Raw genomic sequence first — 18333 nt, 5'->3', positions numbered from 1 at the left:
GTAGTATTGTATGAATCTAATCATAAAAGTCAGAGGCTAGCACTGCTGCCTCACAGCACCAGGCACCCCGGCTCGATTCTACCCTTGGGCGATTGTCTGTGTGGAGTTTCACATTATCGCCATGTCTGCATGGGTTTCCACCGGTGTGGTGTTAGGTGAATTGGCCATGCTAAATTGTCCATAGTTCCCAGGGATGTATATGTTAGGGACAATAGTCATGAGTAAACGTAGGATAGTATTTTAACGGGTCTGGGTGGGTTACTCTTCGAAGGGTTAGTGTGGATGTGTTCGGTTGAAGGGCCTGTTTCCACACTGTCCGAATTCTATTAACTCTGCGAACAACAGGGACAGGGATAGACAGAGGAGGAGGGAGACTTTGATTCCAATTTCAATATATTTACTTCAATGGCAACTTTACAGAGATGCAGACAGAGGTACACACAAACAGATACTGATACTAACACACATAACACATGGACACAGAGATACGCACACAGTTATGGATGTACACACAAACACACGAACACAACCACACATACAGGCACAAACTGTCTTAAATACAAAGATATATACGTTTTTATTAATAAGTTATCAATAGTCAGTTGGAGAAGTTAGGAGAATGGGGTTGAGACATATTTTGGCCACGACCAAATGTCATGGCAGACAAATGGGCTGAATGGCCTAATTCTGCTGCCGGGTTCATTGCTCATATGATCTTGTGGTGAATGGAATTGTCTTTCTATGACGTCAGTGGAGGTTGAATTTGGTAAGTTTTTGATTTAGGAGAGTTAATGAGAATGTGGACAGGCTTGAAGGGCTGAATTGTAATATGAATGGCTGATGTGTTCGTAATTGTCGACTCCTTATATATCAAAAGAGTGGTAATTGGTTTGGGGTAACACATTTTGAGAATAAGGACCTTCCCATTTCTGACTGAGACAGGGATGTTCCTTTCTGTTTAGGGTTGTATGATCTGTGGTGTTCTCACATCGAAGTAGCAAGGTTCAGTTCCATTGACCTTTGATGAATTAGAGAATCGATATTTATTAGGAACCGACAGGAAGGAGATGTTTAGTAACAATCAAATCAACAATGCACATTCTGAATGGTGCAGCAGGCGTGAGGGGTTGAATGGTCAGCCGCTGACCCTAACACATATGTTGTTCTCTCAACCACACAGCAATGCTACAGACGTAAAGACAGATCCCATTCAGCCAGGTACCATGTTATAATGAGACAGGTGGAGGCCATTCTGCCATCTTGATTTAAGCAAAAATAGATTGAAGTCAATCAGCCGGCTCAGTGTATTACACAGTGTAGAATGAGAAAATCCTACCATTCTAGCCTGCTGCCCAGCAACAGGAGAAACTTGGTAAATGATCAGGGAATACAAAGTTAAACATCACACAACACCAGGTTATAGTCCAACAGGTTTAATTGGAAGCACACTAGCTTTCAGAGCGACGCTCCTTCATCAGGTGATAGTGGATGGCTCGATCGTAACACAGAATTTATAGCAAAAATTTACAGAGAGATGTAACTGAAATTATACATGTAAAATTGATTGTCTGTTAATCCTTTCATCTGTTAGAATAAGGTGATAGTTTCACTTCTTTCATGTGGAAATCACAAACTCTTTTTTTAAGGTTGCATTCTCGGGTTAGCTGTGAATAATAGTGATAGCTAGACAATATGTTGAAAGTGTTGGCCCCCTTTGTTCTCTATCTATACCATGATGTTTAGATTGATTCTAATCTAAAAAGTGAGATAACAGAGTTTTACATAAATTCATGCAGTTTTTGAGCTCAGAGTTCTACATGAATGCATGCAGCTTTTGAGCAAAGTGCAATGTAACTCTGCAAGTACAAATTCACCCCACAAAATATATGTGTTCATGTGCGTATTTGTCTGTCTGTGTGTGTGTCTGTCTGGAGTGGGGGTTGTGAGTGTGAGAAAGTGTGTGTGTGTAGTGAGTGCAGAGTGTCTTAAGTCTGTGAGGTGGTGCATGTGTGAGTGTGGGAGTGTGTGTATTTATAAGGGTGTGCGTGGGCGTCTATATGCACGTCTGCGTGTACCTGTGTCCATGTGTATGTGAGTGTGTGTGTGGAGGAATATCTGTGTGTGTGTGTAGTGCAATGGTGATCACCTGTAATGTGACATGAACTCAAGGTCCCGGTTGAGACCCTCCCTATGCGGACCAAACTTAGCTATCAGACTCTGCTCGGCCACATTTCTCTGCTGCCTGTCCCGAAGTCCACCTTAGAGGATGGTCACCCAAAGGTCCGAGGCTGAATGTCCTGCACCACTGAAGTGTTGTCCAGCTGGGAGGGAACCCTCCTGTCTGTTGATTTTAGTGCGTTGCCCATTCATCCGTTGTCGTAGCCTTTGCTCAGTTTCCCCAATGTACCATGCCTCTGGGCATCCTTGCCTGCAATGTATAAGATCGACAACGTTGGCTGAGTCACATGAGTACCTGTCAAGTACAAGGCGGGATGTATTCCCACGCGTAATAGCGATATCTATGTCCACAATCTGATACTTCTTGCAGCGTCCACCGTGACAGGGTTGTATGGAGTTGTCCTGAGAGTGAGGCATCTCCCGGGGGCCAACGGCATCTCCAAATCATATCAGGGAATAAACATTCAGGATAAATGTTTATATTCAGGTTATAAAATTGTAACTTGGTGGAGTGCCTCATTAGAAGTGTGACATTATCAACAATTTACAATCGATAGCAAGGACCTAGATGAGTGGACTTATTGAATTGCTCAATTAGTTCATTTACCAAGATAGTCATTTAACAGCACATGGATACCCTGCAATGGGATACCGACAGGGGGAGTTAGTGAGCAAAGCTTTGGCAGGAAACTGTACAACAAGGGCTAAGGGACGTCAGTGCTCTATTGAACAGATAAAATTACAGTAATCTACTTAAATGTAAAGAACATCGCAGAATGCATTGGGATGGAGGGATGTGTGCATCACGGTAAATGAGCCATATAAACCCTGTCAGCAGATTCAGCAAGTGATTAGAGAAGTGTTTTGAATGATGCTGTTTCATGCGAAGGTTATCGGGTATAATCATGGGGATGTTTTACTGCATCTGTACGTGATGATGCTGAGACTACATCAAAAGTATTGTGTGTAGTAATGAACCCTGAAATTGAAAGACAAAAATATGCAATTGTTTGAGAAGCTTTTCACAGATGCTTCACTTTACTCCTTGCTGGAATGAAGGCCTGATAGAATCATAGTGTCATAGAGCACGGAAACAGACTCTTCAGTCCAGCTCATTTGCACCGACCAGATATTACAATCTGATGCAAAACCATTTACCAACATTAGACCCATAACTCTCTAAACCCTTCATATTCATATACCCAGCGTCCATCACTTTCGCTGCCAGCTCGCTCCATACACACACTACCCTCTGTGTGATAAAGATACCACTCAAGTATCTTTTTAATTTTCCCCTCTCACTTTAAATCTGTACCCTCTGGTTTGGACTCCTCCAGTCCTGGATAATAACCTTGGCTGATCCCACACCCATGCCCCTCATCACCTCTCCAAGGTCAGAGTACTTCAGGCCTGAGAATGAGAGCTGTTCATATTGAACCATATCAGACACTGAGAGAGAGTGTACTGGGGCGTAGCTGAGGATTAGAGAATAAAACTAAGGATTTAATTTTAGAAAACAACATAATCAGTTTAACACAGGTCCGATGAAGACTTTAATATATTGTACAACAATTATGCAGACACATATAAATATACCTTCAAATTATAAATTACAGACCATTCCTAATTGGAGCAGGTAACAGGGATAGAATCATTCAATAAGGAGAATGTTCACCCAGACCTTACCGAGCCCAGGTTGGTGTTTGGGTCACATTATTGCATGTTTCAGATCAGAGAGGGAGCAAATGCAACCTGTCATAGAAGCAACGGCCATTTCTCCGTCTCTACTTGTACTTCTCTACAACAACAAATGAGACTGAAAACCAATCAGCCATCTTTAGCACCCTTTGAGGGTTCCTGTTGAGGATTCATTGGAATCTCTCCTCTGCTTGCAGCAAAGGGAATACAGCCAAATCCAACTGTTCCTGGAAGAAACCCCAGTGCTAGCAGCTTTTGTGAGGCAGAATAGCTTCAGAGGCAGAATAACAATTGAAACTCTCTCAATTTTGCTTTTGTCATGAAATTTACTGTTAATGGACAAAACTCTTTCGAATTTATATTCTGAAGTTTCATTTTCTTTCTGTTTGCTTTCAGACGTCTGTGTGTGTGCGTGTGCGTGTCTCTTTGTGTGCATATTTCTGTGTCTCAGATTTATAGAAAAATAAATGTTGATGTACATAGTGTCAATTTTCAAACTCTATATCATTTATATATCCATCATATTTCGAGTAACTTTGCTTTGGTTTTAGAATATTTACAAATTTAAGAAACCTCTCTGACTTGTTCCTAACACTGAACCTGACCCTGTCTGAGACGGATATCATTTACCATATCATACAATTAGTTACACTGATAATTTGCCGTGACATCTGGAGGAGTGGGACTAGAAAAAGAAGCAATGACTCTCTAACCTCAGTAGGAACAGGGATTAGGAGAATTTCTCAAAAGGCCATTTGAGTGGGAATTTCTCCTACCCATAGGGTTGTGGTACCTGTGTATTTGCAATTATTCAAAGGTGTGTTAGTTAAATATTTGACGGGAAAGTGACTCAAGGGTAATGGACTGCCGATAGTAACATGGGGCTGAGACCATAATCTGTTCAGCCACAACATTAGTGCCTGGTCGGGCAGGGACCCACTCCTGTTCCTCAGACCTACTTCACCCCATTCCATTCAGTCCCCCAATCTGCAACTCAGGAGCAGTTGGAGACCACTTGCTCCTATTACTTGGTGTACAGAAACCGAGGTGGCCATTCAGCCCCTGAATACAGTCAAACATGCCTTGGTGTAGATTGGAAAATGTTTTTGGGAAAAAAAGAGTTGTTGTTACTGTGAAACAGTCCCTGCATCTCTCTTTACAGAAGTTCCCCTGTATTCATTTATTTGTCATGTTGTTGACCCAGATTCACAGTGAATAATGACTCCATACTGTACCCAGATATTGCTCCCAAAATCCTCTAGTCTCTTTGACGACAACATTCCTTCACAGGAAAGCCAGGAAAATAACATCGATGAACTTTTTAATAAGAGAATTTAAGAACATGAGAAGCAGGATAGGTCATTCAGCCCCTTCTGCCTGCCTTTCCCTTCAATAAGATCATGGCTGATCTGCTCTAGGCCCCAAATCCTGGAGTGTCTGCCGTGTCAAACATCCATCTATCCCTGTCTTACCACGATTTCAATGATCTATCCCCCCAACCTCTCTGGGATAGAGAAGTCTCGATGGTCACACCCCTCTGTGAGAAGGAAACACACTGCACACATACACCGTGACATATTGACATGAACAGAATATGTAAAAACCAGGTAATAGTAACTGGCCCTGACAACAAGACAGCGTTTACCTGAGGATGGTATCAAGGAACCTGAAGAAAATGGAACTTAATGGAAGTCAAAGGGAACCTCCCCACCAGTTTGAGTGATTCAGCACAAAGAAGATGTTTGTGGTTCTTCGACATGTACCTCCTTAGTCTCGTGACATCTCTGTGGGAGATCCACAGCACAAACATCCTCATTTGCACCTCAGTGTCTTCCCCCATCAGAATCTCAGAAGTGGAGATGGTGACTGAAAATCATGTAATGTTCAGAACAATGTGCCCCCCTCAGCTCCTGAAGCGGTCAGTGTCCATAAGCAGGAAGACCCGGACAGCATTCAGGCTGGTGCTGTTGAAGTGTTGGTAACATCCATGTAACAATCCTGCTGGATACTGTGCGATATCGGAGTAAAGAGAGGTGCTCGTTCAGTACCTCAAGCTCACTTCACAGGACTATGAGGAGGTCATTCCGCCCAACAATGCTATTGGATAAGAATAGGGATAGCCCATTCATTCTCTCCTGACTATTACACAGGAAGATAAGGAGTCCAGTAAAACACATTGAGCTGCTAATCAGGAACCACGGGTTGCCCAGTCAGGTTCTTGAGCGTCTCCCATGACATCATGAGGTAGACATTCAGCCGCTCAAGCCCCTAATACAGAAATAGGAGGATGTTATTTCTGACCAAACATGACAAACCAATGAAATAGAGAAAGCATGTGTAGACTGCTCCATGTCTTTCCTCCTGGCTCCATTGCTAATGGCACACAATGGATACATTAATATGGTTTGTTGACGGTGAGGAACGAGGACATCTCCGAGAAGGCAGACCGGTATTCCCTATGGAGGTCAGAAGCTGTTGGGAAAGGCTAACATTTTCAGGAGTTAAGCATTGCAACTCCTGACAGATTTTGAACAATGTGACTTTCAGTGCAAGGTCACACACCAACTGCACATTGAGGCAATGAGAGTTAATTTAGAGCCTGAAGCTCTCCCCCAACCAACATAGGAGCTTCACAGAGGTACATAAACTACCAAGAAGCACGTATCATGGGAAAAATGTAATTTCTTATGCCACCAATGTCTTTCTCTGGACATAATGTGTGTTTGTCCATAATCTTCAAGTTTCAATACAGTCAACTCTTATACTCTCACCGTGCGATAAATTGAACATCAAATTCTTTCACACTCTCTTCATGTTACCATCATCCCAGAGATTATTCTGATAAAACAGCTTTGCAGTGCCACTGTGACAAGGAGATCACTGATTTATAAAGGTTAGAAAGTCTGTCCACAATAACGCAAATACTGCCTCAACAACACTCCACAACTCCTACACGTGATTCATTTTGTAATGAAGGCTGCCATTTAATTTCCTGTCCTGATTAATGGATGCCCTGCACGAATTCTGTTCGTGACTTGTGGCCAAGGACATTCCGATCCTTTTTGCCAAAAGCTTTTCGCAAACTTTCACCTTCTAATAAAAGGACTGTGTGTGTTGCTCACATTCAAATCACTTCTTTGTATTACAAATAGCGGTGTTCCAAGCACTGATGCATGTGATTCCCAATCAGTCGTGGCCTTCTGTCCAAAGGAGGACGCAAGTCTCTGTGTTCTCTCCATCATCCAATTCTCAATCCATATAGGGTACCTGCCCCTTACCCAAGGACTGTAACTTTCTTCTCTCACCTGTGTGCATCGGTGTCAACCTTCTTCTGAAAATACAAATACACCGTTCACACTAGTTCTCAGTCGTCGATGTCACAACCAACATCGTCCATGAACACCAGTACGTTTTTCAAAGGTAGTTTTCCTGTCCTGAATCTGGTTGACACTGCTCAATCATATTATTGTTCTCCAATGATCTATTTATGATTACTTACAGAAATTGCTCATAGTTTCCTCACTAATGACATAAACCTATCCCCCATTGTTTTTTTCTGTTTTCACTCTGCGCCCTGTTTGGGGCAGCACGGTGGCACAGTGGTCAGCACTGCTGCCTCACAGCGCCAGAGAACTGGGTTCAATTCCTGCCTCAGGCGACTGACTGTGTGGAGTTTGCACATACTCCCCGTGTCTGCGTGGGTTTCCTCCGGGTGCTCCGGTTTCCACCCACAGTCCAAAGATGTGCAGGTGAATTGGCCGTGCTAAATTGCCCGTAGTATTAGGTGCAGGGATATATGTAGGGGAATGGGTCTGGGTGGATGCGGTTTGGCGTGTTGGTGTGGACGTGTTGGGCCGAAGGGCCTGTTTCCACACTGTAAGTAATCTAATCTAATCTAATCTAAATATGAGTTGTCATAATAGCTGCTTTCCAGTGTGCAGGATCCATTACAGATCATAAAGAGCTTTGATCTCCCTCACAAAATCACGGACAAGGCAGGAAATAGGGAAGGCATTGACCCATCCTGACCCCACCAGCTCCGAAGAGAGTTATCCAGCAAGCTCAATTCTCCAACCCTATCTCTGCAGCCCTCTAAATTCATCACTCATCTGGTCCAGCAGCTTCAACACAATGAGTTTTTCCAGTATTTCGACTTCAGCTTAATTTCCTCACTTTTGCCCGTAACCATGTTCACTAATATTTCCAAAAAAGATTTTCTGTTGCTTCTTCTGTTTAGACAGAACCCATGTATTCAAATCGCCGGACAGAAGTGGCCTCCGTCACCTCGTGAATACGTGAGATGATGGGACACTGGCAAAATGGATATGTCCCCTACTCCTGCCTGGCAAGATCTAGAATCAAAATGGTTGATGGACATTTTGAATATAGCCCTCTCCCCAGTGTGAGACTGCACAGCTCTGTGACCTCCTCATTGTTGAAATAAACTGGTTTCACTCTTTGCACCTGGGAAAGGTATGCCATTGGGAAGTGTTTGTAAAAATCTCAGAAAGGATAATGCCGTGCTCTCCTCCTCCCTATGCATTCTCTGCAGACCCAGATACACTATAAAATCTATCCTCATACCTTACACAGAGGAGGAACACCCGGCCATCTGGTCTCCCTGAATGAATGCAGCAGGTGACAACACAAATCCAAGAAAACCATCCAGAGAACCGACACTGACTTTCAAATGTCAGGAGTAAGTCAATACTTGGAAATATGGCACAGTGTTGAAAATGCCTACCTCTCCTTTGTTTGTATTGTGGCTGATAAACTGTTACATTTCTGTGCCATTTCTGAAGTATGAATAGTTCTGCTGTCGTGGAAATAGTTGACAATGTAACTGCACAATTATCTGAACATCAGTCACGATAATAGCAACACTGCTATTGATGGTGGAGATACTGGGGAGGTGATGGTCTAGCAGTATTTTCTCGAGACTGTAAATTCTGAGATTTCCACAAATATTTCCCAATGGTATACCTTTCCCAGGTAATGACCCAAACCTGGACTTCCATCCAGCCACATCAGACGCTGGAATTTGAATTCAATCAAATATTTGGAATTCTCAATCTAATGAAATATCGATGGGTGCCAAAATTAAGAACACCTGACTCACTCGCCTCCTTCATGGAAGGAAATTTGATTTCTTCACTGGTCTGGCCTGCATGTGATTCCAGGCCGTCAGCAGTGGTAGTCTCTCAAATGGCCTTTGAAATAGCCAAGTCAGACATTCTGTAATAACACTACAAGGTCTCAAAAAAGTGCCAGTCTACAACATGTCGAATTGCAGTGGTTCAAAGAAGCAGTTCCCCAGCATCTTCACGAAAGTAACTCGGAAAGAGAAATGAATGCTGGCCCAGCCAACAACACCATGTCCCATTAATTAAGAAAAGAAGATGACCACACTCAGGATGGAGTGATAGAGGGGACAGAACTCACATGAAACAGGGACTTGGATATATACCTACATGGGCATGATACTCAGTAATATGGGAAAAGGTGAAAAATAAAATGAAAATGATCTCCCAATTTATTTCCATACCAGCTGATTATCCACAGTCCCTTTGTTTATTTTTTTTCAATGTTTTTATTTCTCCATATATTCAACTCAATCCACCAACACACATTGAACAATTTCCCAGTTGCTTCCAGATCTAATGCATGGTGAGTGGACTCAAAATGCTGACTCTGTTTTTCTCTCGACAGAGTCTACCAAACCTACTCCGTTTCCCCAGCACTCTGTTTTATTTTTGCATCAGAACCACAGTATTTTTCATTGTTTGATTTAACCTTTATTTTTGTTATTTTATGGGACGTTGGCCCATCGAGTCCACACTGATGCTCTGCAGAGCGTTGCTCCCAGACCCACCTCATACCACATTCCTGCATTTCCCATGGCTAACCCGCCCCCAACTCTGTCCCTGCGTCTCCCATAGCTAACACATCTCGCTGCATATGAAGGGTAATTTAGCATGGTCAATCTACTGAAGCTGTGTGCACTGTGGGAGGAAACGGAACCTGACAGACGTGTATTAGAACATGAAAGGTATGAGCAGAGTGAACAGACAGCAGCTGACCCCCTTCGATAAAGGGTTAAAAATAAAGGAGAACACGTTTAAATTGAAAGACAAGACATTAAGAGAGGATTTGTTGAATCTGCTTTGAACCCAGGCGATGGTTTGTATTTAGAATGCATTGCCTAAGAGGGTGGATAAGGAAGGAAACCTCAGAAACATTATAAAGCACTTTTATCAGCACTGGACGATGCAGACTCGATAGGCCTTGTCTTTACAACATGATTTCATGCGGTAGCAGCCAAGAAAGCTCTGATATGTTCTGAAACAATAGCCAATGGGACTTGTTGGTCTGTTCATTCGAACTGTGCTCAGTCAATCGTGAGATTACAAACCAGCATCTTCCCATGGAGTATCAGCACTTACTCAACCGTGGACAGTCCAATGACTTCTGAAAACGTCCAGGATAATTCACATGCTCAGTGTAAGAATCCTCCAACGACAGCACCAACATTTTTCCAACCATTTGACGCCATTATTTTAAGGACACCAATAACATGGAAACAGGCTTCCCTTCATTATTATGTTAACGTCTTGTGAAAGTTGTTGTTTCTCTGAAGAATAATAAATTCCTTCTCATATATTCGTATTGACAAATAGTCTGTTTTTGTGCGCGCTGTTTATTACAGCGTGGCGACTTGTGTAACACTCCACCCTCCACGAGTAATATTTGTTCCCAGCCAAACCGGCGCATGAGATGCACAGCTGGTACTCCATCCACCAGCCACTTGGATGCACCAACCCCAACTGGACTTGAACGTCTCAAGGCAATTAATGCTGGTCTAGCTTCATTAAAATCCCAAATGAACTAAAAAGAGAATCCGATTTTCTAATAATTATTAAACAATGAGGACATTTTGTTGATCTGATGAGCTTCTCGCTGTCTTTGAAATTGTGTGATCTATTTCCGTGAAATCATTTTGTGCATGCATTGGAAGGACAAAAACGCTCAGGTCACAGATACATCGTAACGCAGCATTTAAACGCTAAATGCCAGGGTATAGATCTTCAGGTAACCGGGAGTAACGTAGCTTGGTGTTTTCTATCTGGCTTGGTTGTATTGGGCTGAAGGGTGGGTTTGTATGCTGTATGACTCTGTCACTTTAATTGTTGGAAACAGAGAATGTGGTCTCACTATTTCCATAGCTTGTGGGCATCAAATAGTGAGGAATGCAATCTCCAAGGGCCCACAAGATTTGAAGCTATATCATTCTCCCTTCACTATCAAATTGTTAAGAACCCCGTTTCTCTCTTTGTAATATTCCTGTTAGTGTTCCTGCACCTTAAGAACCCCTGGGGTTTATCACCATATTCTGAATAGAAATTAAAAAACAGGCAACAGAATGCTGGCCTTGGTAATGAAACGCACCTCACAAGAACAACAGAAAGGAATCTGCTGTATTAAAGTTATCCAATTGACCCAATCTGATTTCTACAGCAGTTTCAAGCAAGGCTTTCCCTTTGTCCTATGCTCCTGACCTCTCTACAACATCATGAATCCTTACTGAGGGTTTCTGAGTGCCGTTTAAATGTCACATATGGAAAGCTGTGCCCAATAATCTGAAAGGAAAATTCTTCATGTTCATGACAATCGTGTCATTTTTTTCAGGTTCGATTCCAGCCTTGGGCAACTGCCTGTGTTGAGTTTACACATTCTCCCCTCTACGTGGGTTTCACCCCACAGTCCAAATATGTGCAGCTCAGGTGAATTGGCCATGGTGGAGGGTTGTTCTTTGGAGGGTTAGTGTGGACTGGTTGGGCCGAAGGGTCTGTTCCACACTGTAGGTAATCTATTCTAGTCATGGTGCTCAGCGTTGATGCTGGATCCTGCGGCTGCGAGACTGCTCTGCAGCAGGTTTTGCGGGAATCAATAAAAGAGAAACCTATAATTGACCACATTGTCACCTTTCTGCCAGCTGCAGATACACCTCTCCATTTCATATATCGGTAAGGATGATCACTACACGGTCCTTATAGGGAGCAAGGTCTATGTTCACATTTTGCAGACCCTCCACACAATGATATGTACGGAATGGTACAGACTTTAAACAGGTCAGAGCTGCGCAATAGCATTTCTGAATAGGGCGTTTCCACAAAAATACGATTGTCGTTGCTTCCAAAAGTGGGACAGTGCAGGAGGTGGTGTGATCGGTCAGCGTGCGGTACTTATATGTCAGTATGGCGGTGAGTGCAGTGCTGAGGTTATGAGTTTGAGCCTCACCTGCAGCATCTTTATCGACTCATGGTCACAGGGTCTATTGGAAAATACCAGTTTCTCTGGATTGACAAATGACCTTTCCTGAGCAATGCCTTATCCTGGAAATATTTGAATGTACTCTGTTTCAGAAAGTTTCAACATTTATCTTACCTCCATAAAAATTTGATGTACACGTAAAGTTTTTATTTTGTAACCCAGGGGCCCGGTCCTCTCAAAAAGCCAATCTCTCCACTGAAATAATACACTCCGTTTCCATTCAACCCGCCAATATCTTTGAGCACAGACACCAGAATATTCCAATTAGTCTTTCAAGTTGAATTCTGAAACAATGTTGGCCTGTTCACTTGTAGGGGCGATTTTCTACATATGCAAAGTAGTGATGTGACCACATGAGAGAGCGATGGCCACAATGATATGAAATGCAATCCATAGAAGATACACTCAGCTGACTTCTGGGAGGAAATCTTGAATTGACTGGCCCTGGATCTGTTGGGCTTTAGGCGAACAACATATGATCTTGTTTATCCCCAGAAACATGAAAAATTATCTGGGGAGAAACATGAGCAGGTCGCCTTGCTCCAAACAGTGGACTGCTTCCATTTAAAGTGCAGGCAAGCCATCCTTGTACATCTTTTCTAAACACATTCACATCGGAAGGTTTGAGAGGGATATAGACCAACTGCTGGCATATACACTAGATCAACCTCGGGAACTTGGTGCCCAAGATACGGTGGTGATCAGTATCAGTCTATCCCTGAATGAGATTGTATGTTTCTACTGACTAAAGACCTCGATGGCTCAGAGACCAATTGAGGAAAATGTTGAAAGAACATTTTTCAATATCAATCCAGTTTAGCAATGTGTAATTAAGCAAATTCCTCAAATAAGTGAGGAACCACATGTGATTACAACCGTAAAATCTGACATCACGGCCAATTTGTCAACCGTTGATGTATAACTTGTGATATTGGAGTGGTTTGCAGTGTGCAGCTCCAGTGACGCAATCGGTCAGCGCATGGTACTTATATGGCTTTATGGCGGCGTGTGCAATGCCGAGGTTGTGAGTTCGAGTCTCCCCTGGAGTGCTTTTATCTACTTATGACCAACGAGTCTGTTGGAAAATACAAGTTTCTCGGGATTGCCAAATGACCTTTCCTGAGAAATGTCTCGTCTATCACCCAACTTATCCTGGAAATATTTGAACTGGGGAGAAACATGAGCAGGTGATCTTGTTCAGCTCGAAAATGCTACTAAACAGCGACCGCTTCGATTTAAATTGCGGGCAAGCCAAGGGTACAGTGACTTTTCAAAACTATCAGCTTTTTTCATACTCAAACTTAAGTGTTCAATAATCTTCTTCACATGTGACGCCACAGAAATTCGAAATTCCCCTGTGTACCATGTCTCAAGGCATCCTTTCCTGCAACGTATAAGATAGACAGCGTTGGCTGAGTCACACAAGTACCTGCCACTTGCACGGTGGGAGGTGTACACACGTGTTCCGACTTGACACAGCAAGGATCCATAATAATCTCCTCAGGGGATCGACACGTTCTTCAACAGACAAAGGAAACCTGATCAGGGACTCGCAGGTTAATTAAGCTATTAGTGACAGTCCATTGCACACAACAATTAGTCTTTATAATCATGCAGCCTCTCTCAATCAAATAATCCCAGGCAACTTCCAAACATTTTAAAACTATTAATACCAACGTATACATATTTATTTACTTTCATAATTTGTTATCAGCCATTTGAAACTAATTATTACCAAAATCTAACCGGTAATCATTGTTGAAATCCAATATCTCCAGCGTTGATGTGGAACTATGTCTCAGTACATCAGCTGACACAAACAATATTGCACTCTACAATCTCCTAATATTAGCAAAAATAATTTTAAGTGTGGAATCTTAGCTGGATTGAATTAGTTGTGAGAAAAAGTGCAGTCTGAAGAAAGGTCACTGGGCCCAATTATTTACACTGATTTCTCCCCACAGATGCTGCCAGACCTGCTGAGTTATTTTCCAGCAATTACTGATTTAATTTGCGATTTCCAACATCCATAGTTTCGTTTACATTCTTGTACTGATTGTATTTCACTTCAATTCTAACATTTCTACATTTCTGATTATTATAATAAGAGCCAAGAATTTTTCATGTTAAGCATTATTTAAATTTCACGTGTTCGTTGTGTAAATAAACTAGAATTAACAAATGTTTGTTCTATGCTTTTACAACAGATCTTGAATTCTTAGAAATCACAATTTTTTGAAAATGAGGGAAGTTGTCTTTCGCTGAGTAGTTACATTGAATGACTAATGCTTTATTTCCAATTCATGTGCATTACAAAACAGGTTAAATTTAATTTATGCAGATGAATAACTGCTTCAAACAAATTGACTTACTTGAATATCATGAGATTTATGTTTATTTAAGACCATTGTTGCTTCGTTCCATCATCATTAGAAATTACTAATTCTTTTTATCGGTCCATTACGCACTGGAACTGTCTAATACAATCCTAGTCCAATTATAACAATAAATATCTGAGCAGTTATCCCTGTGAATAAACACAGTAAGTATGTGATTATAGTCCTGCCATTCCTGCATGGGAATATTATGGACGGCTCTGGTAATGTGAGTACTAGTAGACCAGGAGCCATGGGTTCAATTCCCATCTTCAACAGAGATGTGTCAAAACACCTCAGAACTGATTTTAAAAAAATCTAAGTGTCTATTGAATTGCTTTTCAACCAACATTGTCTCAACTTGTAACTGTTGTTCATTATAATGATCACAACATCTTGAATTTATTTGCTTCACATCATTGATTAAAGTATGAATGCTATTACGCTGCTTCTAAATACCTCTTAACTTTTAATAACTTTGCAGTCTTAAAGATTCTACGGTGTAAATAATATTTACAGTGAGGGGGAATGATTTAAAAGGGGTCTGAGGGGCAACTTTTCCACACACTGTGTTTCACATATTGGGATGAGCTGTGAGAGGAAGGGCAGTGGCTGGTACAATTACAACATCTAAAAGATTTTTGGACAGTTTATTGGATAGAAAACGTCCAAAGGGGTATGGGACAAACACAGGGAAATGGGACTAGTTTAGTTTAGGAAACCTGGCCGGAATGCCAAGTTTGGTTGAATGGCCTGTTTCCGTGCTGTATCAGTCTAGCATTCTACAATTCAAACTTCATTGTGATTGGTAAAGAAAGAACAAACGGGTGTTAATTCCATTTTTTGTCCATAAAAAAGTGACATGAATTTTAAATCATTTTTTCGCATGAAATAGTTCGCTCTTATTGTGATTAGAAATACAATGAATGCGAGCATTAAAGTGAAATATAATTAAATCAATTCAACTATGTTTCCATGGTTAGAATAAAAATTGATATTCACAATCATTGTGAGTTTGTACATTGCAATATCTTCACATTACTTCATGTACTGAGCCATTATTATACATTTATATCCCCTACTGAACTGAACAATAATTAGATATTAGCAACACTTAGATTTTCGAAAATCTATCAGTACACTTCGAAGAAGGAGAAATTTAATTTTGCTACATGACTGTGCAATGTGCAGACATGAACAGGAATTATTGCAGTGAAAAGTAGTTATAGTTCTCTGAATTCATAAGGCTGAGATTACTGTGATTATTCAAATGGCAAAAGTTAGTTTACAAAGCATGTTGAATGCAAAATGATTGGTTCCATTGTAGGATAGTTGACCTGAAAACAATAGCATTGTTGCAATTGATTAAATTATAATATGGATTAAAATAATATTTGGATCTGACGATACACGTTAGAAAGACAAACAAATTATTCTGCAATTATTATAAGGATAATGAATTCCGAATAAATGTTGTATTCCGAAAAAATAAATTGACACAATATTTTAAAAACACTTTGCTCAGAAGTTGATTAGACGTACATTAAGATCGATAAACTGAAGACTGAAATATAATACTTAGATTGATGGATTGAGGACAATAAATGAGCCATTCAGTAGGTATTGAAAAGAATTTTTTTTTCAAAATGCAGACAATACAGAAGTTATGTATTTCATTCAATTCGTTTACTTGTAGAAACATGTGTTTTTAATTTATGTAATTTTATTCTGATCGATGTTCAAACATTTGTGTCTGAATTAAGAAGAAAATAAAAAGAAAATGAAAGTGAATATGAGAGTGACCACAAGATACAGTCCATGACATTTGATAGAAAAAGGAATTTGCATAATCTCATGACTATTTAATGTTAATAAATAATTAAGTCCTCAGGTACTGAAGCAGTCCAAGTCCAAGTACAACAAGATCTGGACAATATCCGGGCTTGGGCTTACAGGAGGCAGGTAACAATCATGCCACACAAATGCAGGCTATCACGTATAAGACATAACCTAACGACCATCCCTTGACATTCGATGGTGTTACCATGATTGAACACCCACTATCAACATTATCCTGTGGATAATCATTGATAAGGAACTGAATTGGTCTCCCCACATAAACACAGTGGCTACAAGAGTAATTCAACTCCTGGCTCCTGAAATCCTGTCCAAACGCTAACAAGTACAAACCAGGAGTGTGATAGAATACTCCCCACTTGCCTGGATGAGTGCAGCCCTAACAACACTCAAGAAACTTGATACCATCCGGAATAAAGAAGCCCCCTTGATTGGCACTGCTGCTACTGAGCATCAGTGGTGGTGAGGGTGGATGCTTGTGGATGTCCTAGCTGCAATCTCTGCCTCTTCTTATTAACAAAGATAAAAGAATCTTACATTGCTTAACTTTCTCATCAAAACCGAGTACAGTATTCACCTCAGCCCTCTTTTATACCAACCAGCAGCATTTCCACCACCAATAGCAGCTCCTCTTAAACTATTTTGTCAGTATCTTGTAATTAACTGTTTACTAAAATTACAACTGAAAATGTGTTGCTGGAAAAGCACAGCAGGTCAGGCAGCATCAAAGGAGCAGGAGAATCGACGTTTCGGGCATGAGTCCTTCTTCAGGAAGGTCCTGAAGAAGCAGTGAACCAAATTTTGAAATGATCTTTCTGAACATAATATGGATCATGTTAAAACTGAAGGAGCTGTCTTACACAACTTGCTGCAAGAACACAGACAGTAGAATCTGAGGTGATCATGAGGATGTGGAGGTGAATGTGGGAGACAAGCTGGGACTGTATTGGATTAGTCACTGTGAGAGGGAACAAATGCTGGATGCAGGCTTTCAGCAGCTGATGGACTGACGCTCAGGTGAGCCATGAGAAACTGAGCAAGTGACCACCATCTAATAGGACAGAGAAACTGATCCATCAGCCTGAAACTGACTGACACGTGGCTGTCAGTGACTCCAACACAAGTGAATGGAAACATTGCTCAGAGCCTGTTTCTGTAACATTCAACACATCCAGGAAATGGAAAGTGAATAATTAGCTGAAAACAATGCAACTGCTCTGGTAGAGTAAAAATCATTTCAGTTATTGAACATTATTGACTCTCAGAATATTCTAACCTGCAGAATCACAGTAAAAGGGGAAAGTAAACAACATTCTTGGCAAAGACATAATGAACCAACTGCTTGTATAAAAACAGCTCAGCACAAAGAGGCTGAATCCTCCACAAACTGACAAACACAGATACCATCAGATTTAAAGATAGTGATTAGAATTCTTTCGAAAAACACTTCCCTGCTTATGGTGTGTGGTAGAAACCATTCTCAGTGTGAACTACCACTTATTTCCTTTGAAAAGAATCTCTGTTTCCCCTCAGAAAAGCAGATGTGTCGCGCGCTTACAGACTGACTTACAGACAAAGGAAACCTGATCAGGGACTCGGAGATTGATTAAGCTATTAGTGACAGTCCATTGCACACAACAAGAGCTTTGACCACAACAGATTCTAGTGAAACCAACAATGCAATGTAAAAGATGAATTAGTCTTTATAATCATGCAGCCTCTCTCAATCAAATAATCGCTGTCAACTTCCAAACACTTTAAAACTATTAATACCAATGTATACATATTTATTTCCTTTCCTAATTTACTCCAAAAAATATATCTGATTATTCTCTTGAAAATATATTTTAAATGGTCAATTCATAATCACAATTCATTTCCAATTATTCTTATT

The 18333-nt window shown here is 41.0% G+C and overlaps 1 long non-coding RNA gene across 1 annotated transcript in view; it reads right to left on the bottom strand.

The window, feature by feature from the left end:
- Positions 1-1475: 1475 nt before the first annotated feature.
- LOC140492402 (uncharacterized) overlaps positions 1476-18333 on the bottom strand; it is a 54814-nt gene continuing 37956 nt past the window's right edge. The window contains exon 3 of the long non-coding RNA XR_011963559.1: positions 1476-2428. This is a non-coding gene — a long non-coding RNA (uncharacterized lncRNA). The remainder of the gene's footprint in view (positions 2429-18333) is intronic.

This window comes from Chiloscyllium punctatum, chromosome 21 (genome assembly GCF_047496795.1).
Source record: "Chiloscyllium punctatum isolate Juve2018m chromosome 21, sChiPun1.3, whole genome shotgun sequence".
Lineage (NCBI taxonomy): Eukaryota > Metazoa > Chordata > Chondrichthyes > Orectolobiformes > Hemiscylliidae > Chiloscyllium > Chiloscyllium punctatum.
Note: the sequence above shows the minus strand (reverse complement) of the source record. Positions and strands in the feature narration are given on the sequence as shown.